The sequence below is a fragment of the Macaca fascicularis genome, chromosome 4 (assembly GCF_037993035.2).
Source record: "Macaca fascicularis isolate 582-1 chromosome 4, T2T-MFA8v1.1".
Classification (NCBI taxonomy): Eukaryota; Metazoa; Chordata; class Mammalia; order Primates; family Cercopithecidae; genus Macaca; species Macaca fascicularis.
The window spans coordinates 148,803,012-148,813,247 of NC_088378.1; positions in this window are offsets into that span (position 1 = coordinate 148,803,012).

Below are 10,236 nucleotides of genomic sequence, written 5' to 3' on the forward strand. Positions count from 1 at the left end.
TACAGGTACCACTTATTTCTTTCTCCCTTTCTGGTCTGCATAAAAGTACACATTTCATGAATTTTAACATGTTGCTTGTTGGCTTGCAATGTGTGGATCCATTGAACACTTCAATGTGACCATGTATGTTTTTGCATCCTTGAAAGTCTGTAAGAATCAGCACATATATAAAACTCTGGGGGCTCTGAGCTGCTCTTCTATCAGAGATTAGGCTCCGGGAAGGGAAATGTCTGCTTCATTGGTGTCTGATAAGTGTCCTGGTCTCTATTGGTAATGCATCTGTTTATTCAGAGGGGTAGTCTAATTAAGACTTAGAGTTGGAGTTGCCTCACCACTCTGCCCCACTTTCCTCATCTATTAAGTGTTTATAATAATACTTACTTCATAGGGTAGTTAAAAGAATTAAATGAAATTATATTGATAAGGGATTTATCACAATATCTGGTACATAGGAAGTACTCAATAAATTCTAGCTATTATTATATTATTATTGCTATTTTAATTTTACTGTGGTTTAGCTAAACCTTTTAAAAGTTGCTAAGTATTTTCAGCTTGGAGTCTCAAGAATTCTAAGTTTCCCAGGCACTTATTATTTGCTTTATCTCTTCTTTTGTCAGATTTGGTTCCAACTTGTGCCATCTCTGGCCCCTCTGCTGAAGTTTCCAATAATATGGAAATGCCTGTTGAGGAAACAGGGAGCAGCACAGGTCTTCTAAATTCCACCAGTACATCTGCTTTTGGCTCACTCTCAACCAAGTAACTGGTGAGATAAGATAAAACATGGTTCACGTACCTCAAGATACCCTTCACATGTGAATTATCACCATTATTTTGCTTTTTGCAAATCATAGTTTCTATTTATTTGTTTTGCAAACATCAAGGAACAAAGATGATTACTTTGAAGTAACTGTTTTGACTTAGAACACACCATACGATTTCCCTGGGTTATATTATATGGCAACCCTTAGCAGTGAAGAGCTTATTAATTTATTATTCAACACACATTTGTTGAATGTCTGCCATTTAGAGCACAAAGGGCGAGGGACAAACAGAAGCATATGAAAGTCACAGAGAAGAGGGGTCAGAAGAGGCTGTGGTTTCCTCCTGGGTTATTTTCCAGAAGGGATGCTGTGATTAGTCTTCCTTCCTTTCCTTTCCTTTCCCTTCCTTCCTTCCTTCCTTCCTTCCTTCCTTCCTTTCTTCTTTCTTTTAAGACAGACTTTCGCTCCTTCCTTCCTTCCTTCCTTCTTTCTTTTCTTTTCTTTTCTTTTCTTTTCTTTTCTTTTCTTTTCTTTTCTTTTAAGACAGACTTTCGCTCTTGTGCTTTTGTTGCCCAGGCTGGAGTACAATAGTGCCATCTCAGCTCACTGCAACCTCCTCCTCCCACATTCAAACGATTATCCTGCCTCAGCCTCCCGAATAGCTGGGATTACAGGCTGTGCCACCACGCCTGGCTAATTTTGTATTTTCAGTAGAGATGAGGTTTCTCCATGTTGTTGAGGCTGGTCTCAAACTCCCGACCTCAGGTGATCTGCCTGCCTTAGTCTCCCAAAGTGCTGGGATTACAGACGTGAACCACCGCGCCTGGCTGTCAGGCTGCTTTTCTAACTTCGTATCTCATGACTCTCTAAGTCTATTTCTCATCACACTGAACATGTCTGGTGTTCTTCGCGCACACTTTGCAGCTTTTTTTCCCCCTTCTATTTACTTCAGTGGTTCTTTTTGTTTCTTCCTGCATATCTGTGTCCTCATGTGCTACCTGTTCTTCAAGTCCTGGCACAACTGTCACTTTTTCGATAAAGCCTTTGATGTGCTTCAGTACAACTCATTGTTCTTTGTTTTGAACTCCTAAGCATCTAGTTTTACCTGTGTTAGGATACTAACAGGTTTTCTTTTTCTTTTATTTTATATTGGAATTATTTTTGTATCTATTTACTCTCTGCTATTAGGCTTATAAGCATCACAAAGAAAAGATTTGCCCATAATTTACCTAGTATTCCACGCGATGACTAGCATACTGCTTTGTACAAATTAAGTACTTATTTTTGGTAAATGAATAAATTAGCAAATGGATAATATGGATCTAGGGGTAGTCCTTGATAGGTGGGTAAGATTTGGATAGAAGGAGGAGGGAAAAGCATATTATGACAGCTTTAGGGAATGAAAAGTACAAGATTCAGCTTGCAAGCTCAGTTCCCAGGTTCGTTCCTGGAATCCATGGTGTGTAAGAGGAAGACGGGACAGTGGTCAAGAAGGAACTCCATTCAGTTCCTTCATTCAGCTGATGAAAGGCAGAGCCTTCAGCCATATCGTAGTGACCTTTATTGCTCCTCTGATGACTGCAGCCTGGTCAGCCTCTGCCCGTCTGGCCATGTAGCCTGTCCAAGCCAAGGCCGCAGTGTTCCACACCAGGCAAAAGCTTGTAATTAGTATGCTGTTTGTGTTCCCGGACAGAACAGATGTCTGTCTGCTTTTTTCTGCTTAATTATGATGACAGGTTCTCAGTGATCAAGATCCAATTTCAAATTTTTTGAAATACCGTGGCTGAGAAATTCTGTCTGGCTGGTTCTGAGGCCCAGACTTCCCCTTTGCAGGGAATATTTGTTCTGCAGATTAGTATGTACAGAGAGTGCAGCAGGCTGGAGTGGTGGCAGCTCAGACTTGTCAAGGTGGAGTAGCTGATTGGAGGGAGTACTGGGCATGGTCTCCATGCAAATGTACATGCTCTTCTGTATTCCCTTCTTCACTACTATCAATGGGACCTTTTGCTGATCTTGTAAATATACTGCTACAAGAGAATGTTTGGCATGTGAAATAGTTCCTCTTTACAAGTTTCTCTTTGGAAGGTAAAATGTTTTGGTTGTACTTGTTATTAGTGAATTAGTCAATAAGATTCTTTCTTGCAACAGAATAATTCTAAGGATGGCAGAGGAAACAGGATTGGGCTAGAGAGGAAAAATAGGTCCAGAGTCTGAAAAGCTGCCTAGGACCTCAGAATGGCCCATTTCCATAATGTTTTTGAGAAGCAAGTTGTGGGGAGGATCCTGAAGAGGTAGATAAACTTCATCTATGCTTATTTCTGTTTGTAATCCCCAAATAACGAATTTGTGAAACATAGAAATTATTCTGGGTGCTGCATGGCATGGCTTGTGACTGCACAGATTACACCTCTTTTCTCTTACCTCATCTTACCTCCCTACATTACCCCGTCCCCGACTTTCATCTAATTCTGTTGCTTTTTGCCTTCCAGATACATCTGACTTCAGAGACAAGCAATTAGCCCAATTGTACAGTGCTCTGTGCTGAGAAGCTGGCCCACACTTAGGGCTTAATGCTTTGTGGTTGCTGTCTTGAAATTCTTAATAATTTTCTCCTTGAATTTGCATTTTGTAAACGAAGTCTGATGGTGAAATAGATCCATGTGCTGGGGATTGGACCCTCAGTTTACATGTGGTCCACCTCCTGCTGCCTTTGTAATGGGAGCACAACATTAAATGGCAAACAAAACAAAACAAAACAAAAATGAAAACACTTTGTTGGGTTGGGAGAGAGATTACAGAGGAAAGGACAATGACTTTTTGCTTTTTTTTGGGCAAGTGGCTCTGCACATTTCTTTTGCACCAGGCTCTGTAAATTATGCGGCCAACACTTAATGTATCAAATGAATATCTGCTTCCAAGCATTTATGTGACTACATTTTCCCACTTAGAATCCCCTCCCATAATTCTGTGTATTCAACTCCCGCTTACTCTTTAATGCCGAGTTCTAGTTCCATTTATCTTAAGAAGTTTGGTCACTGATAACTTATTACGATGAACTCTTTTTAAGAGAGTTCACTTTATCATATGATAAATTAGTATCACTATATTGGGAAGAGTAGTGAGACACTTGTTTTCTGTCAGAAACTTGCAATTAACTATTGTATGCAGCAGGGGTGAAGATGGGGATGGGGGTTGATATTCAAAATACTGGATGCCTTGTTCAGCAGGAGCATGGAACAATCAAAATTGATGTTGGCTGCAGAACTGATGCAGGGTCTTAGAAGTCCCCTGTTGTGCTGGTTATCACTTTCATAGTTGCTAGATGAGGACCTAGGGGGTTCCAAGGGAAGGCCTGGCACGGCTGGGACAGCAGGGCAACATTTGAGATCAGCGGCTACTTACCAACTGACATGGATGTGTAGTCTGGCATCCTGGAAGGTCATACCGTAGCATCCCGGTTAAACATCAGCCCTATTGGTTTGACTCACTGACAAGATTCTCAGTGGCGTCTCCAGTTCTTAGTTCCTTCAACTGTCAAATGAGTAGGTTATAATAAGAAATCAAACCCTCAACTATTGATTACCTGTGATGGTCAAGACTCTGTGCTAGGTAATGTTGAGATTCACTGATACATAGATTCTGTCCACCAGAGGTTTCTAATCAAATCTAGCCTTGGAAATAAGATGTACATAAATGATTGATATGAGGTAGAAAGTATCCTAGGAAAGAAGCAGATGAGCTGCTGATGGGGTTGAAAGAACTGAGAAATTACTCTGTTTTGGTGGAAATGACATTGATCTGGGAAAGCCTTGAGAAAAGTGTGGCCAATAATCTGGATTTTGAAATACAAGTGATATTTTAAAACTCATGACTATAGAAAGGAAAGTCAGAAAGGACCAAAGGAATGCCCACTGTGGACCCCCGTAGCTCTAGAATCCTGTGCATCTTTACTTCCGGGCTTTATTTTTTCCTTTCTGTGTATGTCCTATGTACGTCAATCAGGTTTGAAGTTTCTCAAGTGTCTCTAGTTTTTGTTCCTGGCACATGCTCAGTAAATGCTTGATGATTACAATGACAACTGCCTTCTAAAGCTTTATGATCTTCATGAAAATGGAGACATGGTGTGTCAAGATTATCATCTCGGATCATGGCTAATGTCTGGAGGGTGAATCTTTTATAATCAGAATCATCTGAGAATGGGCTGGAGTGTGTATTTGTGTGTGTGTGTGTATGTGTGTGTGTGATCTTACTGAACACTAAGATTGTAGGTTTTAAACACAAGCCTTGACTTCAGGTGTGCTTTGTGGTCCCAACAGAGAAGTCATCATAACAGGGCTTAAGTATCAAGAATAATATTATTGTTTAAGATAAAAAATATACACATCTGTTGATTAGGCATAGAAGTATGTGGATATTATTCAATAAAAGCAGGGCCAGAATATCTCTCAAATGGAGTCAAGAATTTTTGGTTGTTTCTCAAAAACCCATTCATTTGCCTTCTGGGCTAGGTTGTAGCTAGGCCTGTTGCACTGAAGTCTCAGTGATGGAGGAATAAGTAAAAAGTAGAAGAATGTCACTGTGATGAAGCAAGGACTTTGTCTTATGATGATAAGGGCTTGAATGCTGAGCTGGCCTCTCTACCCTTGCCAAGCTCACCATGGTATACATGGCAGCATGCCTGCAGTTTTGAGCTCCTCTGCCCTGGTGAATTCCTTGCTTCACACTGGCTGCTGAGGCCATCAGACTTTGGGTAGGCTTCTGGAGCAATAAGGGTGAAAGTCAACATGTACATTACCACTATGAGTGTTTGATCTCATGCAAATCTGCTGCATGGCCCATTTACTGATTCAAGGTTAAATGAAGTCACAGCAGCTGAACTGATTCTGGCTCCTTTGCTCATTCTTGAACCTGGATTAGCCTTTGAGCACTGGCCTAACTCACTTCCACCATTTCTGAAGTCCCAGCTCTGGGATTGTATCTGGGGTGAGCAGCAGAAATATAGACAGAACCAAAGATTTAGAATGTGTTAGATTATCTCCAGTTCTGCTCTTAGAAGAGGTGCTCTTGTGATTTTATTCAACACCATGGCTTGATAGAATTGTGGGGAAATGTCGATTCCCTCTATTCTAATCTTTTGTTCATCAGGTAATTTTTTGATTTATCATGAAGGATAACCTGGGCAAGGCACATAGTTCTCAGGCTCACTCTTACAGACTTAGGTAGCTCCTAAAACTATTGCAGACTTAGGTGTTCAATTTTGAACTCTAAGAAAGGTTGGTAGGGCCTGAACTTAGTTATAGAGAATTTGTTCATGTCAAAAGTTTGTGGTGAGCCATCAAATAATGTCTGGTTGGCATCATACCCATTGGATGGGATTTTGTGTGGCGGGACACAAAACTGACTGACACGTTAGAATAATGTGATTTCAGGAGCTCTAGGGAAGCCTATTGCTCAAGAAAACCTTTCCCCAGCTTCTGTTTAATTTCTGAAATACTCCAGAGTATCCTCCCTCAAGTGGGTAGCTTTTAGCCCTGTTGAATTCTTCATGAGGGGGTTGATAGTTCTTTTTGTTTGTTTGTTTTGAGACGGAGTCTCGCTCTGTCGCCCAGGCTGGAGTGCAGTGGTGTGATCTCGGCTCACGGCAAGCTCCACCTCCCAGGTTCACACCATTCTCCTGCCTCAGCCTCCCGAGTAGCTGGGATTACAGGTGCCCGCCACCACGCCTGGCTGTTTTTTTTTTTTTTTTTTTTAATGTATTTTTAGTAGAGATGGCATTTCGCCGTGTTGGCCAGGCTGGTCTTGAACTCCTGACCTCAAGTGATCCACCCGCCTCAGTCCCCCAAAGTGCTGGGATTACAGGCATGAAGCTCTGTGCCCAGCCCAATAATTCTTTATATTTGTTGGTCAATAAAGTGCCTAAGAACATTGAGAAAAATTGAGGAGAATGACACCAGAGGCGACAGGACCAGAGAAGAACTTCTGGGTTAAAGATAGCCCAACTTCTCACTCTCTCTTTATTTATTTGTGGCAAATATAAATACCACCAGTGCAAATACTAGCACAATTATTCTACGTTACAAGACTAATGGGTAACTCTAAAAGTTTGATCATGTCCCTACATCTTGGGGGGCAAGTGACTAAGTACTTCTTTAATTTTGAGTTCTACCTTGTAGTAAAACCTGATAGTTTAATGAATGAATTCTTTGAGTTCTTGGAGGAGAAATATTTTTACAACTTAAAACAACCTAATGTGCTTTTCTCAGCTTGTCTTTTTCTCAGCTTCTTTTGGCTCCAATTTTGTCAACCGCATATAGAAGCCCTTTAAAAGTCCAGCTAACTAAATGGTAGACCTTGTATAAAGTAACTTCTCTAATTTCTAGAGGAATCAATGCCAAAGGTTTCCCCTATTCCTTTTTTTTTTTTTTTGAGTCGGAATCTCACTCTGTAACCCAGGCTGGAGTGCAGTGGCACGATCTTAGCTCACTGCCAACTCTGCCTTCCGGGTTCACGCCATTCTCCTGCCTCAGCCTCCCGAGTAGCTGGGACTGACTATAGGCGCCCACTACCATGCCTGGCTAATTTTTTGTATTTTTAGTAGAGATGGGATTTCACTGTGTTAGCCAGGAGGGTCTCAATCTCCTGACTTCGTGATCACCTGCCTCGGCCTCCCAAAGTGCTGGGATTACAGGCGTGAGCCCCCGCGCCTGGCCAAGGCTTCCCCTATTCTAAACTGCTGCCGTGGAGACAAATCTTATGCATAAGCTGGGTGACTTTCTTTCTTTCTTTTAAGCCAAGCATCCAAATGCTTGTTCCCCAAAATATTTAGACAATGAAAATATAAAACCAATTTCATAGTTAATAGCAATTCAAGTAGATTCTGGGGGAATAGTCAAGAGTTGGAGAATGTTAAAGTTTAATGGGGACATATTTTAAAGACGAGGTAATCACGGGTGCCTAGGGAGACCTTTGCAAGATTCCATCACCAGTTAGAGACAAAACTTAACTAAGACCCACATCTCCTGATTCATAGTCTAATTCTATTTTCACTGCTTTCTGGTGTGGTGTCTGATTCATTTGTGCCACACTGAAAGAAAAGGGGGTGTCATTAGTCATCTTTTGCCCAAGGTCCACTCAAGCTTGATGTAATAAAAACAGTACATGAGAGGAATGTGTCACTGTTATGATGCCCATATGACCACCAAGACTATAGTGGAGAGTGGAACTTTGAATGAATGTTTCTTCTACCAGAAGAAATTTGACGAGCAGTTTGATTGACACAAGTTAGGAGCAGTGCTGTTAATTTGGCTCATCAGGTATAATGAATGTGGCTAGAGAATGCTAGCTAGGGCTGGGTGCGGTGGCTCATGCCTGTAATCCCAGCACTTTGGGAGGCCAAGGTGGGTGGATCACGAGGTCAGGAGTTCGAGACCAGCCTGGCCAATATGGTGAAACCCCCAACTCTACTAAAAATACAAAAAAAAAAAAAAAAAAAAAAAAAAAAAAATTAGCCAGGTGTGGTGGTGCACTCTTGTAGTTCCAGCTACTCGGGAGGCTGAGGCAGAAGAATCACTTGAACCTGGGAAGCGGAGCTTGCAGTGAGCCAAGATTGCACCATTGCGCTCCAGCCTGGGTGGCAGAGCGAGACTGTCTCAAAAAAAAAAAAAAAAAAAAAAAGATAATGCTAACTAGACAGGGTCCTTTGATTTCATATATCTAAGACACTGCATTCTGGAAATAAGAGAAAAGAGTATCATGATTTTTTATGCTTTGAAATTTATCAATCTAATTCACCAAAAGTTCATCAAGTATCCATATGCCCAACACTGTAGAGTTAGTTCAGCTGCTATAACTACTATCATACCTTTTGCCAAATGGCTCAGAACATGGGCATAAGGGCCACATCTCTGGGAGTATTTAAATAATTCTACCATCAAATATGAGTCAAAGTAATATTGCTGTATGTAACCTGTACTCTTAGCATTGGAGGAAATACTAAAATCCTGCCCATCCCTCTTCCTAATTCAGGTGTCCTTAGTGGTGGCCTCTAGAGATCCAAAAACTTAAGATTCATTTCTTCTAGCCTCTAGCCCTAGGATTCTGTTCTTTAGCACCATCAAATCAATTCCCCTTTCTTTTCTTTCCTTTTTTTTTTTTTTTTTTTTGGAGATAGAATTTCGCTCTGTTACCCAGACTGGAGTGCAGTGGTGCAATCTAGGCTCACTGCAACCTCCGCCTCCCAGATTCAAGCAATTCTCATGCCTCAGCCTCCCCCCCGAGCAGCTGGGATTACAGGCACCTGCCACCATGCCCAGCTAATTTTTGTATTTTTAGTAGAAACGGAGTTTCACCATGTTGGCCAGGCTGGTCTTGAACTCCTGACTTCAGATGATCTGCCCACCGTGGCCTCCCAAAATGCTGGGGTTACAGGTGTGAGCCACCACACCCAGCCCCTTTCTTCTTAATTCTAATTATTTCTTGTCTTGCACTGATGTTTTCCCCTTTAGGTTTCCTTCTTTTACCATTTTTTCCCTTTTAGCTTTCTTTCTTCCATGATCCTCCCACTTTAGATTAGTTTAATTCCAAAAGCATTTATTAAACAACAGTATCTAGAAAACATCTATGCAGATTTTGTGGGACAATATTAAGGAATTAAAGGTGCAATTTCTAGTTTGTCCTATGAGATTAGAACTAAGACAAATGACGTAAAACATCTAAATAACATTTCCAAAGCACATCCCATTGTAGGGATGTGACTGAGGCAGACACTGAATTCTAACAAGGTGCCTGAAATTATGTCGCTCCTCGATATATGTTTGCTGAATGACAGAAAGACTTACTGAATATAAAGTAAAGGTCAACTCACAATAAAATGATTATGATCATTATTGGTAAAGGGATAAGCTGGAAAAACTTTTTACAACTTTTTGCACATTTCCATTGGGTCCTCTCCCTTCTATATGTTCCAGCCACACAATCTGAGGCTGGTTTCTATGTTATTTCTTGTTCATTTGGTGAAATTGTAGTCATCTTCCAAGTCCCAATTCAAAGGTCATCTCATTTGGCAGATAGTCCCTAAACTGCCCTTACTACCAAACCCTACAGGATGTGCTGATAATTCCTGCATCCCTCTGCACACGTTCCTCTCTCCTGTACCTCTCTTGGGTCAGGAAGGTTCAGATTAAACTTCCAATAATCTATTTTTTTAAAAAAACATTTGCTATATTGAGCATATGCTAGGTAATATACAAGCTGTGATAATACAAAAATAAGCAAGTCATGACCTTGAATTTAAGAGCTCATTATCTAGTGTGGAAATTCATGCAAGTACATAAACAGCTCAAAGTGATAAGGGCTAAAATAGAATCAGGGTATATGCTTGATAACTAATTTGAGTATTCCCAATGTGAGAATACTGAGTTTGAAATTAAAACAAATAATAGGATACTTGTGAAAAATTAAGATGAGTCAAGATTAT